This window comes from Octopus bimaculoides, chromosome 6, assembly GCF_046866305.1.
Source record: "Octopus bimaculoides isolate indiv1 chromosome 6, ASM4686630v1, whole genome shotgun sequence".
NCBI classification, from domain to species: domain Eukaryota; kingdom Metazoa; phylum Mollusca; class Cephalopoda; order Octopoda; family Octopodidae; genus Octopus; species Octopus bimaculoides.
The window spans coordinates 111,136,705-111,155,950 of NC_142933.1; the positions used below are offsets into that span (position 1 = coordinate 111,136,705).

General features: G+C 37.4%; 1 protein-coding gene across 50 annotated transcripts in view; it reads right to left on the minus strand.

Moving 5' to 3' along the window:
- Positions 1 to 19,246, minus strand: part of LOC106873546 (uncharacterized) — a 174,516-nt gene that overhangs the window by 142,729 nt on the left and 12,541 nt on the right. The gene's annotated exons all lie outside the window — the stretch shown is intronic.

The following is a 19,246-nucleotide window of genomic DNA, read 5'->3' on the forward strand; positions in this document are numbered from 1 at the left end:
CATTGCCTAAGCCTAATAAGATTACCTATGAATAAAACCAATACCAAAGTAAACGATTCTCACAGACTAGGAATCTACAAACACTTTCCACTTCCCAAGAATGAATGACAATCCAGAATAGTAAGACTAAGATATAAGAAATCCACAATTGAGCATAATGTATGTACATTCCCATCATCAGCTGCCCATATGGTTATCATTATGGTTTCGACACCTGGGTAGTAATACCATTGAATCTGACAGATGTCAACAGCATTAAAATTATAATTGCTGCCTGGGACTCCACCAGCTTATGACTAAAAGTAACAACATAAGAGTAAAGAAATACTGATAACTTATAGCTAGAAACTAGTATGTACAAAGAATAAAGGACAACCCAGAATAACAAAACTAGGCTATAAGAAATTCACAATTGAGCATAACATAGGTGTATTCCCATCAGTTGCCAAATGGATATCACTATGGTTTCAACACCTGTGCAGTACCTTTCAATCTGACTGTGCCAACAGCATTAAAGATAGATGTAGATTGAAGGGATAACTATAATCCAACCTAACAGTTCATTGACACTTTATGTAGAGACCTAGCTAATAACAGAAAAATATCAGTTCAACCAATTGCAAAGAGGAGCTCTTCACAAATCTCTGAAAATGTGAATGAACAGTAATAATTTCACTGCATTTATTGTAAGAGTTTGTGCGGAATAAACCAAAGTTTATTTGCAAAAACAATCATAACACTGATTTCAATTTCTCATCTTTTTCTCACCTAAATTATTTTACACACACACACACACACACACACACACACACACACACACACACACACACACACACACACACACACCATGTTAATTCATGTTCCAAACACCAGTTCAATAATGAAGAATTTAATAAAATTCTTCATTATTTCCAAGTACAAAGTAAAAGCAGAAAAAATTACATCAAAAAATCACAGGAGATATACGTCCATAATATAAATAATATTGTATTAATAGATAAATATACAAAGTATGATTATTTAAAAAGGTTTAAGGTAATACATTCATGAAACAGTTTTAAGATAGCTCAAACCTTTTTAAATGATCATACTTTATATATTTATTAATACAATATTATTTATATCATAGACATATATATTCTGTGATTTTTTTTATGTAAGTTTTCCTGCTTTTACTCTGTAATATATAATCGCTCTAATTGAATCTCTAAATACCTTTAAGGTTTTAGACATTTCTCATAACAAGAGCACTTATCTGAAATCCAGTACACTTTATCCTCACTAAATATATTTGATTCATCATCATCATCGTTTAACGTCCGCTTTCCATGCTAGCATGGGTTGGACGATTTGACTGAGGACTGGTGAAACCGGATGGCAACACCAGGCTCCAGTCTGATTTGGCAGAGTTTCTACAGCTGGATGCCCTTCCTAACGCCAACCACTCAGAGAGTGTAGTGGGTGCTTTTACGTGTCACCCGCACAAAAACGGCCACGCTCGAAATGGTGTCTTTTATGTGCCACCCGCACAAGCCAGTCCAGGGGCACTGGCAACGATCTCGCTTGAAAATCCTACGGGAGCCAGTCAGGCGGTACTGGCAACGATCTTACTTGGCTTGCCGGGTCTTCTCACGCACAGCCCATTTCCAAAGGTCTCGGTCCGTAGTCATCGCCTCGGTGAGGCCCAATGTACGAAGGTCTTGCCTCACCACCTCAGCCCAGGTCTTCCTGGGCCTACCTCTTCCACGGGTTCCCTCAACTGTTAGGGTGTGGCACTTTTTCACGCAGCTATCCTCCTCCATTCTCACCACATGTCCATACCAGCGCAATCGTCTCTCTTGCACGCCACAACTGATGCTTCTAATGTTCAGCTTTTCTCTCAAGATACTTACACTCTGACGGGTATTCACATTGACATTACACATCCAACGGAGCATACTGGCTTCATTCCTTGCGAGCTTACGTATGTCCTCAGCAGTTACAGCCCATGTTTCACTGCCATGTAGCATGGTTGTTCGTACGCATGCGTCATACAGTCTGCCTTTTACTCTGAGTGAGAGTCCCTTTGTCGCCAGCAGGGGTAAGAGCTCTCTAAACTTTGCCCAGGCTATTCTTATTCTAGCAGCTACACTTTCAGCGCACCCACCCCCACTACTAACTTGGTCGCCCAGATAGCGGAAGCTATCGACTACCTCTAGTTTTTCACCCTGGAATGAGATAGAAGTTGTTTCCTGTTTGTTTGCAGTCTTTATTGCACCTGAACATCTGCCACAAACAAAAACTAACTTGCTAGTTAACCTGCCTTTGATGTTGCTGCACCTCTTATGTGTCCATAGCTTGCACCGGGTACATCTTATAGAGTTACTACCTACTCCTTTTCTACATACTGAGCAGGGCCATCTACCTGAAGGGGTTTGTGTTTTATCTACCTTCCTACTTATTAGGATTTTGGTTTTAGCTAGGTTGACTCTAAGGCCCTTCAATTCTAGACCTTGCTTCCACACCTGAAACTTCTCCTCTAGTTCTGATAGTGACTCCGCAATTAGGGCAAGGTCATCAGCATAGAGGAGCTCCCAGGGGCAACCTGTCTTGAACTCCTCTGTGATTGCCTGGAGGACTATGGTAAATAATAGGGGGCTGAGGACGGAACCTTGGTGGACCCCTACCTCTACCCGGAATTCATTGCTGTACTCATTTCCAACCCTCACCTTACTGGCAGCATCTCTGTACATGGCTCGCACAGCTCTCACTAACCATTCTTCTATCCCAAGTTTCCTCATTGACCACCAGATAAGGGATCGGGGGACCCTGTCAAAGGCTTTCTCCATGTCAACGAAAGCCAGGTACAGAGGTTTATCCTTAGCTAGGTATTTCTCTTGCAACTGTCTCACTAGAAATAAGGCATCAGTAGTGCTTTTACCTGGCACGAACCCAAACTGCATCTCATCTAAATTGATTCGCTCCCTAATTAGTTGGGCTATGACCCTCTCTGTAACTTTCATAACCTGATCTAACAGCTTGATGCCTCTGTAATTATTTGTATCTAAAGCGTCCCCTTTACCTTTGTAGCAGTTGACTATGATGCTGCTACACCAGTCATAGGGTATGACTCCTTCGTGTATCACCTGGTTCGTAATACGGGTGACTAGGCTATAGCCAACACTGCCAGATATTTTGAGCATCTCTGCAGTGATTCCTGATGGGCCGGGGGCTTTCCCGGTCTTCATACTCTTAATTGCTTTATCTACCCTGGTACTATCAACTCGGATAGCTGGTCCCTCTATTGGGTCGACATAAGGCAGGCTCTCTTTCTCCCATTCATTCTCTTTATTAAGCAATCTATCGTAGTGGCATCTCCAGACCTCTTTCTTTGCATCCTCATTTAATGCAAGCGTACCATCATCCATGCGAACACATTTCTCTCCTACAACATCACTATTCTCTCTCCTACACACACTGATTAACTATATATATTTATTTTTAATTAATTTAAACAAAGGCAATGTATTTCAACTGAAATATAACAAAAGGGTTAACATGAAGGCAACATTCAACCCACACACTGCAGGTTCGATCAATCGGTTGATTGAGATTCAGTGATCAGAAGTGATAAACAAATGATCAAACCAACTGATTTAAGTCATAGAAAATGTAAAAATGGAATCTGTGAGGTTCAACCATTTCCTTTAGGACAGCAAATACATGTGAAATCTGGTTAGGAATCCAGTGCCTACAAACTTAAGTCACTTCAAGTCTTTTTACAAGAAATTAGATTTCATTTCTTTAAAAAAGACACCATCGCAAAAACATCCTTCTGTTAAATGATTAACATTCTGGAAGTCATTAATCTTTATTCAGGAATTCCAAACATTGCTTCAGCCTGATCTCAATCTCCTCTCTATGCATGTTACACACACACACGTAAAAAAATGATAAAGCAGCTCTATCCTTTATACAACAGATAGTTTAAAAGCGAATATGTAATACTGGTTTCAAATTTCAGCGACAAGGTCAGCAATTTTGTGGGAGAGGATAAGTCAGTTACATCAACTCCAGTATGCAACTGGTATTAATTTCATCTGCCCTGAAAGGCTGAAGGGCAAAGTTGACCCCAGTGGAATTTGAACTCAGAATGTAAAGACAGACAAAATGCCACTTAACATTTTTCCCAGCGTGCTAACGGTTCTGCCAGCTCACCATCTTAAGTGAATATGTCATAATATCATTCATCAGGTTTCATTTGATCCAATAATACCTTTCTCATAACAATTAATGCTGAACCATTCCAACAAAGAATTGAATCACACTCAAAGATCAACATTCCCCAGACACATCATCATCATCACTTCCACTTTTCCATGCTTGCATGGGTTGGAAGGCAAATTTTCCATGATTGAATACCCTCCCTGTTGCCTACCCTCACTTGTTTTCAACTAAGGTAATATTCTCCGCCCCGCCCCCATGGCCAGACACTTTTTTTTACAGAAGATTGAAAATAAATGACACTGCATGTATGACAGTGATACTTGTTTACAAATATCACATGATGCCAAGACAAAGGTACTCACAGACACAACACATACACACACATGCATGCGACATACTTTTTCCAGTTTCTGTCTACCAGATCCACTCTCACAGCTTTATCAGCCTGGGTCAATTGTAGGAGACACCCAAAGTGCCACACAGTAGGACTGAACCTGGAACTATGATCTTGTTAGAAAGTAAGCTTCTTACCACATAGCCATGCCTGCGCCTAATAACTGTCAATAACGAGGGGATTCCTTCTGCAATTTCTTTGGCTCAAATGTGCTCTGATATCTATATTGATAATTAGGGCCCACTGAATTCTGAAACCATGATCGTGTCTTTTAGTAAAAATAGTATCACTAAATATTATTTTTTAAATTGATGTATGACTGTGTGGGCGTGCATTAAGTGGTGGGTGTTTGGAGGAAAGTGATAGGAAGAGTATTTGCAATGCAATTTGTGTTATGTGTGTGATGTAATCAGGGATATGTGGAAATGAGTCAGAGTGAGCTCAGTGAAGTACGAGTGTGTGTTGGGTAAGATGTCAAAAAAGAGTTTAGCTTTGATGTCTTGTAGTTCATCTTGTGTTACCTGTATTGTCTGTGTACCAGGATGTGAACACTGAGGTGTGACAATAAAGTTTGTGAGTATGTTAAGTAGGTTGTGGTAGGTGGGCAGACCGGGTAGATCGCCAGCATGGAAAGCGGACGTTAAACAACGACAATGATCATGAATCAGATGGACTCTCAAAGCTATTTGATGTTTTAGAAATCCCATTATATTTTTAGGATTGAATATTGGTTTCAAATTTTGACACAATTTTGGGGAGGGGATAAGTCAATTAGATCAACACCAGTGTTCATCATCATCATCATTTAACATCCACTTTCCATGCTAGCATTGGTTGGACGGTTTGACTGAGGACTGGCAAGTCAGAAGGCTGCACCAGGCTCCAATCTGATTTTGCCAGGTTTCTACAGCTGGATGCCCTTCCTGGCACCAACCACTCAGAGAGTGTAGTGGGTGCTTTTTACATACCACCAGCACGGGGGCCAGTCAGGCAGCACTGGCATCAACCACACTGAAATAGTGCTTTTTACATGCCACCAGCACAAGAGCAATGGGACTGTGCAATGGGACTGAACCCAAAACCACATACCTATGCCTATCTGTATACACTGCTAATTTTAGTTTATCTTAATCTCATTTGGCTTGCATTGATCACTTTGTGATTGCTGAGTACTTTGTGGCTGCTGTACTTTTATAATATGACATTATAAAGATGCGAAAGATCTGGCTGCCACTTCTAAAAGGCTGAGTGATTACATTGAAATTTTCTTAATTATTCAAGAAGCTACATGGGTTCGTTAGTGTTGTTAAGCTGTAAAAAGAGCTAAGTTGTGATCATGCAACTTCATGTTATCTGTATTGTTTATGTACCAAGATATCTTATGTTCATGGATGGGTTGCTCAGAAAAGAACATAAAAGACACACTAAAAACTTGTAATCTCTCCAAAATTAGAAAACTTATTTTACATAAAATATAATTGGTCAAGCAAGGTGATACCTCTCACTTGTAGTGTCTTAATTTTCTGGCTGAAAATTTTTGCTTTTACTCTACAAGCTCCAACTGCATAGATAAATTAAATGCATATATATATATAAAAATATGCTGTGCGTGAGAAGACCCGGCAAGTCAAGTGAGACCGTAATCCGCGGCCTCTGCCAGGGGTGTAGCCAGCCCACTTATGCATACCTTTCTTTCATTGGACACTAAACTCTGCTTGCGAAGACCTGTTGAGGCAAGTGAAATCGAACCAAATTCGACGACTGGCGCCCATGCCAACCTTTCCTTCATTGGACACTAAACTCTGCTTGCAAAGACCTATTGGGGCAAGTGAAATTGAAATCGTAATTGAACCAAATTCTATGACTGGCACCTGTGCCAGTGGAGTGCTAACAGTACCATCCGAGCGTTATCATTGCCAGAGCAGCTGTTTGGCTTTCATGCCAGTGGCACGTAAATAGCACCAGCATAGTCTTACTGGCACGTGTGCCAGTGACATGTGAAAAAATACTCAAGCGAGGTCGTTGCCAGTGCCACTGGGCTGGCTCCTGTGCAGGTGGTACGTAAAAAAAAAAAAAAACACCGTTTTGAGCGTGGCTGTTGCCAGTACCACCTGACTGATCCTTGTGCTGGTGGCACGTAAAAGTACCCACTACACTCTCGGAGTGGTTGGTGTTAGGAAGGGCATCCAGCAGTAGAAACTCTGCCAGATTGGATTGGAGCCTGGTGCAGCCATCTGGTTTGCCAGTCCTCAGTCAAATCGTCCAACCCATGCTAGCATGGAAAGTGGGTGTTAAACGATGATGATGATGATGATATATATATATATATATATATATATATATATAAATTAGAGAGAATTAATAAAATATTTTTGCAATATGAAATGAGTAAATTTAGAAATGTGACACCACAGAGATAATTGTTTCTAGCTTGGATCATTTTTGAGAGAAGATGATTAGCCAATCCTACTGATCCTGGTACTCAACCCATATTTTAGTTAATTAATCTCAAACACACAGAAGGCAGAGTTGACCTCAGTGAGATTTGAACTCACAGAACTCAGAACATAAAGCATTAATTAGAAATAGTACATTTCTAAATCTCTCAGAGAGATTTATGCAGTAGTGATACGTTGAAGTAGTTGTATACTGTCAACTTAATGTGACAGTCTCATGAAGGGAATAATACTACTGTTGTTTAAACCTAGGAAGCTGCACCGCTCCCTGTCAGCCTTGATACATTTCCTGTGTCCTTATGTTTACAAGGAGGAGACAAGCACTTCCACTCAGTTAAGAGATTTAGAAATGTACTATTTCTAATTTTGAAATCAGTGAATGTATTTCACTAGAATTATGTTTACAAGAGCTTAGCAGGCATCTTCGACTAGCAAGTCATGCTACTCCAGACTGATGACGAGCAAAGACTCAGAAATATGTCTCTGGATGCAGGCTTAGCTGGGTGGAGGTGCTAATCTCCCCCTTGTAAACATAAAGACACAGGAAATGTGTCAAGTCCAACAGGAAGCAGTTCAGTTTCCTAGGTCTAAACAACAGTAGTATTATTCCTTTCATGGGACTGTCACATTAAGTTGACAGCATACAACTACTTCAATAAAGCATTAAAACAAATACTGCAGAAAATCTTTTTTCTCTGACATTCTAACAATTCCACCAATCAAATGTAACAAAGACAGGAATTGGGAGGGGGGGCATAAATTTGGGAGAGGGTGGAGTCAACAATCCCCCACCGCCACTACAACAGTGAAGTTTGAAATGTTAGTGAGAGCATCCAGCTGTAAAAACCATACCAAAGCAGACACTGGAGCATGATGCAGTCCATGGGCCCATTGGATCCTGTTAAACTGCCCAACCCATGATGCCAGCATGGAAGATGGACATTAAATGACAACGACCACCACCACCAAGTTTTAAAATATATTATTGAAATTTAATTTCTAAAAGAGATTAAAATATAGCCACATGTCAAATTAATTTTTCCACATCAACTCTATGTATATATTTCACACTACAGAATTCCATTTATTGTGATAAAAATTAACTTGTCTAAAAAAATAATTATGAAATTTTTTTTTTATTTTTCTGGGTTTTTTCAAATAGTAATTACGGTTATAAATGTTGGTCAATGACCAAAAGAGTACAATCATGAACTGAAATGACCAAAGTATGGTAAGAGTTAACCATACTTCTATATTCAGTTCATTTATGAGACCTAATTACACCTAATTAGGAAAGATAAATAAACCTAATTAATGACTTAGCGTTATTAATTAGGTTGTAAAATTCTGTATAATTGTATTTTATGGAAGCAAAGCAACATCAGACGTTTAGTTGAAGCCATGTCTTGTTTCAAACAATTTCACTGTCAATCCTTGGTTGATGTTCCAGTTGTGAAGACGGTAACTTTCTGGAACACAGATAAATGTGAAATCTGCCATGTCTTCAGTTGTGGCTCACCATGCACTGCTTCTAACCCAAGCATAGAATCAAATTAACTAACAACTAACAGAGCAGAAGGATTTTATAAAGACAACTAAGGATATGCTTACTGCTCAGCTGAACTGAAGTTTAAACATTTACTGTTATTACGTAGTTTCTCTTGCAAGTGGATTCATTAATTATCTCATTGTAGCTATTACGGATTCATTCTCACTATCTCCTCTAAATGTGAGCAGCCATGGAGTTCCCCTACAACCACCACCTGCTTCTCATTCCCTGACCCTCATTTCCCAACAGAAAGCTCCGCAGGCATCCAGCCAGAGAAACCATGACAAAGCAGATTGCTGAAGCCATCAGATCCTGTTAAACTGTATAACCCGTGCCAGCATCGAACATGGACATCAAATGATAACAGTACAGGAGCATGTTTGTATTTGTGATCGCTTGTACAAAAAAAGGTTCCATCAGCCAGGTGTTGTTCTCAGTTTTCCTATCAACAACTCATCCAGTCACTTCATGCCTTCAAAGCTGTGTGGCACAAAAGAGCCCTTACTTAAAAACAGGTAAGGGTTAGCATCAGGAAAGGCATCCAGCTGTAAGATAATGCTTGAGATAGATAACAGTCACCAAACCCATGCAAGCATGGAAAATGTAAAACAAATAGCAAAATCCAAGGAGTTGTAGTTTGAAACAGCTGCACTGGAACTAATTTCCTTAACCCTTTACTATTTAACCTTGCCATACCTGGCCCAAATATTCTCCTGGCTTTGTGTTCAAACTAACCAAATCCAACTTCTTACATCTACCTTACATTGTCACTCTAAAAATAAACAATCACATCATCAAAATTTCAAAGCTACAGAATAATACATGATTAATTGATCACAATGTAAATGAACAAGAATTACATTTAACAGAATAATCTGAATGCTAAAAGGTGAAACTACAAACATGAAATACTCATGACGCTTCTACAGCATCTTGAATTGTGGGATAGGTGGAGCCAGAGTCAGTTAATATAGTCGATGTTTAGACTTATGATGGTCAATTGTTGAGAGGAAATACAATAAGTATGTAAATACTTATAGCATTTCCGATGTATAATAGAACAAATATTGTATTTCCTCATGTATAATGTAACAAATTGGCACAAAACTGAGGAAGAGATATACACAAGTGTAAAGAATGAAAAAAAAAGGAGAGGATGTTTTGGAGAGGAGGGAGGTAATCCCAAAACATCTGATTAATGTATACATCCCATTGTCTCTATGAAACACTGTTTCCAAGCTGAATGTAGTTCCTTGTACTGAATGTAATGGACAGATCCAATGTGGCTCACTGTAACAAAAACAGTAAACAGGTTCAGTGTGACTAACTGAAGTGAACATAGTAAACAGGCCCAATATGGTTTACCATAGCGGACATGGTGAACAGGTCCAGTGTGGCACCATGCTGAACATGGTAAACATGCCAATGTGATTCACTGTAGTGAACTTAGTGAATAGACTGAATATAGTTCACTGTAGTGAATAAATCCATTGACAATTGTTAATCTGTTCATGTGCCAGGTGTGTGTGTGTGTGTGTGTGTGTGGTTACACACTGCATTGTTTAAAAGCTGTTCTTTAATTGAGAAGATTAAACCTGATAGTTACATTATTGATTTGTACCAATAGTGGAACACATATGCAATACATACACCCTTGTATTAAAAGCAGGGATATGTAGAGAAAAGAGATACATTGTAAGAAAGTCTGTTGTACACAACACCCTCAATGCACACAAACACACACGTGTGTGTACTAAAAATATAGATCTAAAGAGATGTAAGAAACACCATTGTATACATATGTTTACTGAAAGTATGGATGTGAAAGAGAGATATTGTAAGAGCATTGTGTACACACACACACACACACACACACACACACACACACACACACACACACACACACACACACACCATCATCATTTAATGCCCATTTTCCATGCTGGCATGGGCTGGACTGTTTGACACAAGCTGACAAGCTGGAGAACTGCACCAGGGTCCAATTGCCTGTTTTGGTAAGGCTTTTAGGACAGGATGTCCTTCCTAACATCAACCACTTTACAAAGCCTGAGTGATTTTTATATGGCACTGGCACAACTGGCTTTTAGGTGCACCAGCACCAGTGGGGTTGCCAAGTAACTTGCATCAGGTAACAGCATTGGGTTATGAAGAAAGAAGAAACTCCCCAACTGAAGAAAATGCCAAATAGTAAATAAATGGTAAAGATGAAGCAGATGACAAAGAAAAACAGCAGGAAGTAATCTCAAAAATCTTAGCCATTCTCTTATTGCCACCTGGGCAAAAGTAGCTTGGAATCATTTACCTGAAAACATGGTTTCCAAAAGCTTTTTTTTTTTTTTTCAAGAACTGACATCCCTGCTGTGGAATAAACAGGATGCAATTAGAAGCATCACTGCAAGTTTAGATGATAATAATGAACTGAGATAGCAATGTAAAGCTAAATCAAAAAGAAGAATTGAAGGTATTTGAAGCATCAAATGAGGAATTAGGCATTGATGGTTTTTAACCCTTCTGTTACCAGTTTTCTGTTGAAATAAACTGCCTTTGTTTCAATTTTGAAAATAAAGAAGAATTTAGTGAAATAATTGCGTTGTTTTTTAGCACGGCAGTTAGAACCTAACATGAAATTTTTATGGAAATTTAATTTTGATCATTTTAAACGAGAATGTTTGCATTGTAGAAGTAGGGATGGTCTCAGATGGGTTGGTATCAAAAGGATTAATAAACACATTTCATGAACAATCACCTTTTGTTACCTGTTCTATAGCCTTTGTTCAATAAATTTTAAATAAAAGCTAAAGGAAAAACTGGAACCATGTCAGCTTCGGTGATTGACTTTCGCAATTTGCAGCAAAATATGACTCAAGCTTCTTGGAAAATATAAATAAATTTTAAAAAAGCTGTCCTTCATGATTTTAACATTACTTTTCACTTGTTTAAATCATTAGAACGTGGCCATGCTGGGGTACTACTTTTGAGAATTTTAGTCAAACGTATCAACCCCAATACTTATTCTATCAGTCTCTTTTGCCAAATTGCTAAGTAACAGGGACGTAAACACCAACACCAGTCATAAAGTGGGGGGGGGAGGGAGTACAGACACAAAGACACACACATACACTTAATATATACACATACAACAGGCTTCTTTTAGATTCCGTCAACTAAATCCACTCACAAGTCTTTGGTTAGTCCAAGGCTATAGTAAAAGATTCTTGCCCAATGTGCCACGCAGTGGGACTGAACCTAAATCGTGCAAACTTCCTCCCACACAGTTATGCATAATTTAATGACATTGCAGAAATTTTGTTAATGTTGTATGACTCAGGAATGGTTTGGTTTCTTATACATGAATAATAGATTTGGCAGAGTGATGGATTCTTGTCACATAGACATGGCATATTTCTTTGTGTGATGTAAATGTGACAACTTGATCACATATCAGGCAGTTACCAATATTCAAATTATCTTAGAACTTACAATCTCATGCTAATGAAATCATTTTAGTTACCAAATCATATGAGTGACTCAGCTTCATTGAACATTAAAGAAATTTATTAAAAGCAATCAGAAAAAGCAAGCACTTTTCCAAAATGTTCAGTCAATTCTTCAGTAATTATCTTGTAAGAAACTTTATCTTGTTCTTCAGGACCAAAAATAATTTGGTTTATTAAGTCCTCCATTTTATGTTCAATCTATGAACTTCTGCTCAGTGGTGTCTATAACATTATAAGCTTTGAAATACATATTAAAATGTTTGCAATAAATTTTGCAGTTACTGTTGGAAACACACAATGGTAAAATACAAGAATCATTAGCGGCAAATATATTTGAGCAAAGCTGCAAAGTCAACAATGGTTTTATAGTTAATTAGTATGACACTATTGATTTCAGGTTGTCTTGAATCTATAGCTTCTTTAGAAGCCAATAATTATGTCTTGTGAAGTGGTTACGGTATTTGCCTCTCAATCATAAAGGTTGAGAGTTCAATTCCTGACGTCACATTGTGTCCAGCCCACTCATATGACAAAAATGAGTTGTACCTGAAATTCCAAAGGGGCCAGCCTTATCACATTCTGTATCATGCTGAATCTTCCTGAGAACTATGTTAAGGGTATGCATGTCTGTGAAGTACTCAGCTACTTGCACATTCATTTCACGAACAGGCTGTTCTGTCTATCAGATCAACTGGAACGTTCACTATTATTACCGACAGAATGCCAATTAATTCTGTCTTAAAATCCACAGACCCTCAGCCCCCACCCACAAACAAGAAGGAACGAGATTGCAACACACAAAAATCCTCTTAGATTTATTCATTTGGTAGCTTTTTACAAGACAGTGAATCGTATATATATATATATAAATGCCTGTAACAAATGCATGTGAAGTATTTGCTCAAACACAATGAACTTTGCTTAACATCTATTTTTCCAAGCTAGCCAAGGTTAGGAAGGAAGGTAGATGAGGAAGGTTTCTACAGCTGGATGCCCTTCCAGTTGCCAACCCTCACCTGTTTCCAAGGAAGGTAATGCTTCTCCATAACGGACATATTTTCATGGAAGACAGGAAATGAAAGACACTGCTTGTATGACAGTGGCACTCATTTACAACAATCACATCAAGTCGACACAAAGGCACACACACATACACTGGGCTTCTTTCCATTTCCATCTTACAAAATTCACTCAGGAGGCTTTGGTCGGTCCAGGGCCATAGAAGACACTTGCCTGAAGTTGCATGCAAATGGATTGAACCTGAAATCATGTGATTAGGAAACAAACTTAACCATACAGCCACACTTGCACCTACGAATAATATTAATTACAAGACTGACTGAAATGAAACCAAGAAAGAGCAGTTAAATATTTCTTTATTGCCCACAGGGGGCTAAACATAGAGGGGACAAACAAGGACAGACAAAGGGATTAAGTCGACCCCAATGCATAACTGGTACTTATTTAATCAACCCCGAAAAGATGAAAGGCAAAGTCGACCTCGGCGGAATTTGAACTCAGAATGTAACGGCAGACAAAATACCATTAAGTATTTCACCCAGTGTGCTAACAATTCTGCCAGCTCGCCACCCTAGAGCAGTTAAATATTGATTTATTAATTTTAATTAACTACAACATACAATTTAACCTTAATATTCTTTTCTTCTTTTTAAACAAATCCTATAAATAAAAAAAAAACAGAAAATAAAAGAGCAATAATAGAATGCACGATGATATATATAGAGAGAAAGAGAAATCTTTTCTATTCTAGGCACAAGGCCCAAAATAGAGAGAGATAAATGAAGCAGAGTTATTATAATGACAGCACAGTGTCTGACCTATTGAGTTAGTACAGAAAACTATTTGACATTATTAACTAATTGTAGGTCATGTTCTCATCAAAAGTGATCCCTTTTTTTTATATATTTGTTCATTCTGCTTCTGACAAAGCAAACCCCCACCTCCACACCCACTAATAGAGAGTTTCCTTTGCAGGTTAAAAAGCAATCCGACTTGCAAAGGACAAGGTTACCATTTCCTGGCTTATAATGGAAAAATGATATCATTCCAACAGTCCAATATATATACAGCATTAATTCTGACCTAAGTCACTCGCCAATTTTATGTATCAGATTCAAAGTCATTCTATATATACACTCACACACACACACACATGCATATATATATTAGCAACATGAAATAAAACAAAATTAGGGTGTAGCTGAAAATGTATATTTGTAAGTCCATGTTTATTTGTAGAATATTACTTTTTTAATGCAAATAAAAACATATAAAGATAGAGAAAGGTCAGTTGTCATCAGAGAAGAAATTCTCCTCTTATAAATATTTAAAGCCTTAATACTAATTTATCTCCCCCCCCCCCACACACACACACACACCTCGACTATTTTATGTTGTGTCAAGACACACTGAAAGACCACTATTTCAATGTGCTCCATTAACACCAACAGTTTAACCACTTCCTTTTGTGTCATTACCCATTTAGGGACTCGTTTAGAATTCAGGCTTGCTTATGGATTACACAAAGAAAGTGGAAAAGATCAGTCGGGTGCAGAACAAGGAGAAAGGAAAAAAGCTTAAATATCAGTAATGTGTTGTGCATGCAGAAGAAACATCTCCCATTAAACATTTAAGATGGTTGTAATTGGTAAAGCAAAAAGATATGTAAAGAAGGGGAGAATGAGGAAGTATAGAAGAAAGAGGAAGGAGACAATGATACAGAGAGGGATGGTGAGAGATGAAAGGATAAGGATAAAAGAAAGAGACAGACAGATGAAAGTGGATAAATGTGAATGAAAAAGAGAGAGGGGGAGGAGGGAACTGATATATAAAGAGAATCACAACATACCAAAATCTTCAGTGGAAATGGAATTTGTGAGAGTAATTAAAAGAATGTCTCCATTTGAAAACATGTCCTGTGACATTTTGAAATATTTATAAAAAGAGGATTAACTTCAGTAAATGTTTTCCTGGATGACAGGTGATGTATAAAAAAAAAAAGCATATAAAATATAAGCATCCTTACTTTGGAGTAAATTCTATTTGTAGATTCTAAATTTTGTACAAATCCTCCGAAAGGACACAAAGAGAAAAATGTGCTGGTTTTACAGGCAGCTTCTAATATTCTTTGACAAAACTCAGTTTAAGATGGGTTTTAAACTCATTTCCCCTTCAATGAAGTGATGCAAGTTTTGTCTCCTTCATCAAAATGAAAACACAATGACCATACATATCTTTATCCATATCTTCAGAAAGACCAATTGATTGATTCAAAGCCATTCACCAATCCACTGGCTCATAGACGTGCTGTGTTCTCTCTCTCTACTTTGGCAATTGTCATTCTCATGGTACTTTCACTCAGATATCCATAACTCACTCATCTCTCCTCTCGTCATCCAGAGTGTCAGCACACACATACGAATCACTACATTCTTCCTTCTCAAAACATCAAAACTGAAATTCGCTCCCTCCCTGTGTTTCTCTTGCAGCTGTTACCTTGAAATTAATCAAGAGGAACATTGCCCATGTGGTTCTTCTCACCAGCCTCACAGACCAGGAATGCTATGAGTGCAACCAATTCCACCAGAACAAGCCAACAGAATCAAATAAAAATAAAATGGCCAACCAAAATATTAATTCAGTCTTTACTTAATCCCTAGAATTAACACTTTCAAACAAAACAAATATTTTATATCATAATTATCACCATCATTTAACAACTGTTTTCCATGCTGGTGTCGTGGATTGGATAGTTTGGTATAATTTTTTTTACAACTTGATGCCCTTCCTAATGCCAACCACTTTAAAGTGTGCTGCATGCTTTTTTGCATACCACCAGCACAAGTAAGGCCACCATGCAGCTTGTAAAACTACAAAACTTGAAGCAAGAGGAATGGACAGCTTTGTGCTCTGAGATGAGGGCAAGGTGTGGGTGGGTGGTGAAGAGGGTCTTTTTGTAGAAGAGCTACATGGTTACATACATTTTACTCCTTTCTAAATTATTTTACATATCCAAAAAATAAATGAGAAAGGTAATAAGCAAGAAAATGCAATAGTATCAATTAAAAAACAATTTATAATTCAATGAGAGCAACCAGCTGATACCAGAATTTGAAACTGAATCCACCACCACTGCAAGAGCTACACCAGGTTCTGTTGCCTGTTCCAGAATGTCTTCCATGGCTGGATGCCTATCCTAATGCCAACCATTTTACATAGTGATTTGGATGCTTTTTATGTGGCACCAGCACCAACAATACTTGATAAAGTCTGTGAGCTGTTGGCAAACAAAGAAGTCATTTGGACACAAGACTGCATGCAGAAGAGAATGTAAAATGGTGGCATAGAAAATACTGGACTTGAGTAAGATTAACAAGTAATGTTCTTGAAACTGCAGGCTATCCAATTCTATGTTTGCAAAAGACAGGAATCAATATTTAGTTGTTGTGATTTAAGAAGGTGAGTTGGCAGAATTGTTAGCATTGCTGGGCAAAATGTTTAGCAGCATTTTTCACATCTTTACATTCTGAGTTCAAATTCCACTGAGGTCAACTTTGCCTTTCTTCCTTCTGGGGGTCAATAAAAGGTGAACCAGTTGAAAACTGGGGGTCTATGTAATCGACTTACCCCCCCCCCCACTCCCCTGAAATTGCTGGCCTTGTTTGAAACTTTGAAAGTAATATGTGAGAAGAATCTGCAGATGTTATTTGATTACCTTTAAAAGTATACAACCTAAAACTAAACAAACAACTGACTCATTTCAGGAAGAGAGTAATTAGGAAAATTAATTAATTTACATATCAAATAGAGAAAAAAATATCAATTAGATAGTAGAATAATTTCTTTAACCATCAAAATATTTCATCAAAATACTTGATTCTAGAATATTACCAAATATGATCCTTCCAAGTAATTATCAGAAATGAATCAAGATGCTAATTATACAACATTGTCTCCCTGTCTATTTTCTCATGCTTGTATGGCTCAGGTGAAATTTATTGAGGTTTATCTTATAGGACCAGTTTCACTGTATGACACCTTGCGCAAGAGGCTTCTACTATAGCCCCAGGCTGACCAAAGCCTTGCAAGTAGGTTTAGTAGATGGAAACTTAAAGAGTATGTGTGTGTCTTTGGGTCTGTGTTTGTCAACCTCTCCTGCCCACCATTTGACAACTGGTGCTGATGTGTTTATGTCCCCATAACTTAGTGATTTGACAAAAGAAATTGCTAGAGTAAGTACCAGGATTAAAAAGAAAAATACTGGAATCGATTCATTTGACTAAGAATTCTTCAAAGTGGTACCCCAGTATGGCCACAGTCTAATGACTGAAACAGTTAAAAGATGAAATTATTTCTTTCTTTGTTCCTTTTCAAGGAACCAACTTTCTGTGATTCCAACAAAATTATTTTAAATTTGGTTTAGCTTAATCCACTTTGGATTATCAGAGACAGGCAGACAGTTTAAAATCTGGAGGAAATTAAAAGAAAAAAAAAGTAAAATGTTTCCAGTGAATCAGTAAGGAGACCAAATTTATGAATAAATAGAATTTCATGGCACATCTCCTGATGTTGGAACTTCAAAAACTGGAATGAAAAGAAAAGAAGATTTTGAATCCTGATAAACATGTGAACAGCTAGCAAAAGCTTCCATTTATTGCTGATCAGGTTTACAATTTCATACCATCCAGTTCCACTTTGTATCCACCTACATAATCACAGTTACTGACACACCTGTTTCTCTTACACTGTCTGCATACCTTACCAAACAGCTACCATTTTCTCCGTCCTATCACCATCTACCATAGACATTTAGTTTTATTAAAAAAAAAAAGCAACAGCTACAATTACAGATTTACAAAAAACAAAAAAACACACAAAAAAGATGTTTGTTTCTTTTTCTAACTATTTTCCTTTTTTTTTTTTTATTATGCTATCTGGAGTTAGATGCAGTTAACTGTTGCAACAGATAGGTGGCTCTTTTACTCATGGCTCTCTTTGCCTCACACCAAACTCAGCTATGAGTTGTACTCATTTTCACATCTGTAAACTGTAGAATGTGATTTGGAGGAAAAACATAACACCAAACAATCTCCTGCAAGCTTCCCCTCAACAGCCTACCACTTTGCCACCTTCACTGTGTTTGCCTATCCTAAAAGTGATTATTACCAACTCATCTTGATGCCACACCCAAAGTAAAACTCCATTTTAGTACAATGCCACACCTAAAGCAATAACAATTATTAAAAAGGAATAGTGTATCAATTAATAGGAGGAAGTTGATAGAATAATTGAAATTCCTAAAGTTTTAGGCAATGACTAAAGAATTTATGACAGTAGAAAAATTAACTCATTCTAGATATTTAACTAATTATAGAAAATATAAATTTTAATACAGTATAAATTTGAAAAGTTTGGCCAAGAAAAAAGTGTGTTTAAAACTATGAATTTAAGAAAACAAAAAAAAAATAAATTCTTTTAAATAATTGTTGTAAATAACATAAGTACAAAGATAAACACATGCGCGCGCACACACACAATAACAACAAGAGGTTGGCAAACTTCCACAAACTAGATTCCAACCAGCCTGCGAACCACTACAAGTAGCTACAGATTACATAATAATCACTGAATTCTTAAAATAAACTAAGAAAAAGAAAGAAGGAAAATAGAGTGAAGATGAGCTAAGAACAGATGAAAATCATAATTTATAGACAAAGATAAAAAAAAAGAAATGGAAAATGGGAAGATAGGCCCAGATGAAGAAACATGAAAGAATATATTTGTAAGATAGCGTTCTGAAAGAAATTAGAATTTTGTTTTCTTTGAGCAGGCATGATGGATAACAATAGTCGAATGGGTTGAATATTTGTGTGTGTGTTTGTATATACGTATATATATGTATATATATATATATATATATATATATATATATATATACACACACACACACACATATATATATATATATAACAATATCAGAGTATCACCAGACCATCAGATGATGCTGTACACCACTGATCACAATGTGCTTCCAATTGTCATAATCATGCCATTCTTTTCTATCTTGACCCAAATCACTTAACTAAATCATCTTCCCATCATC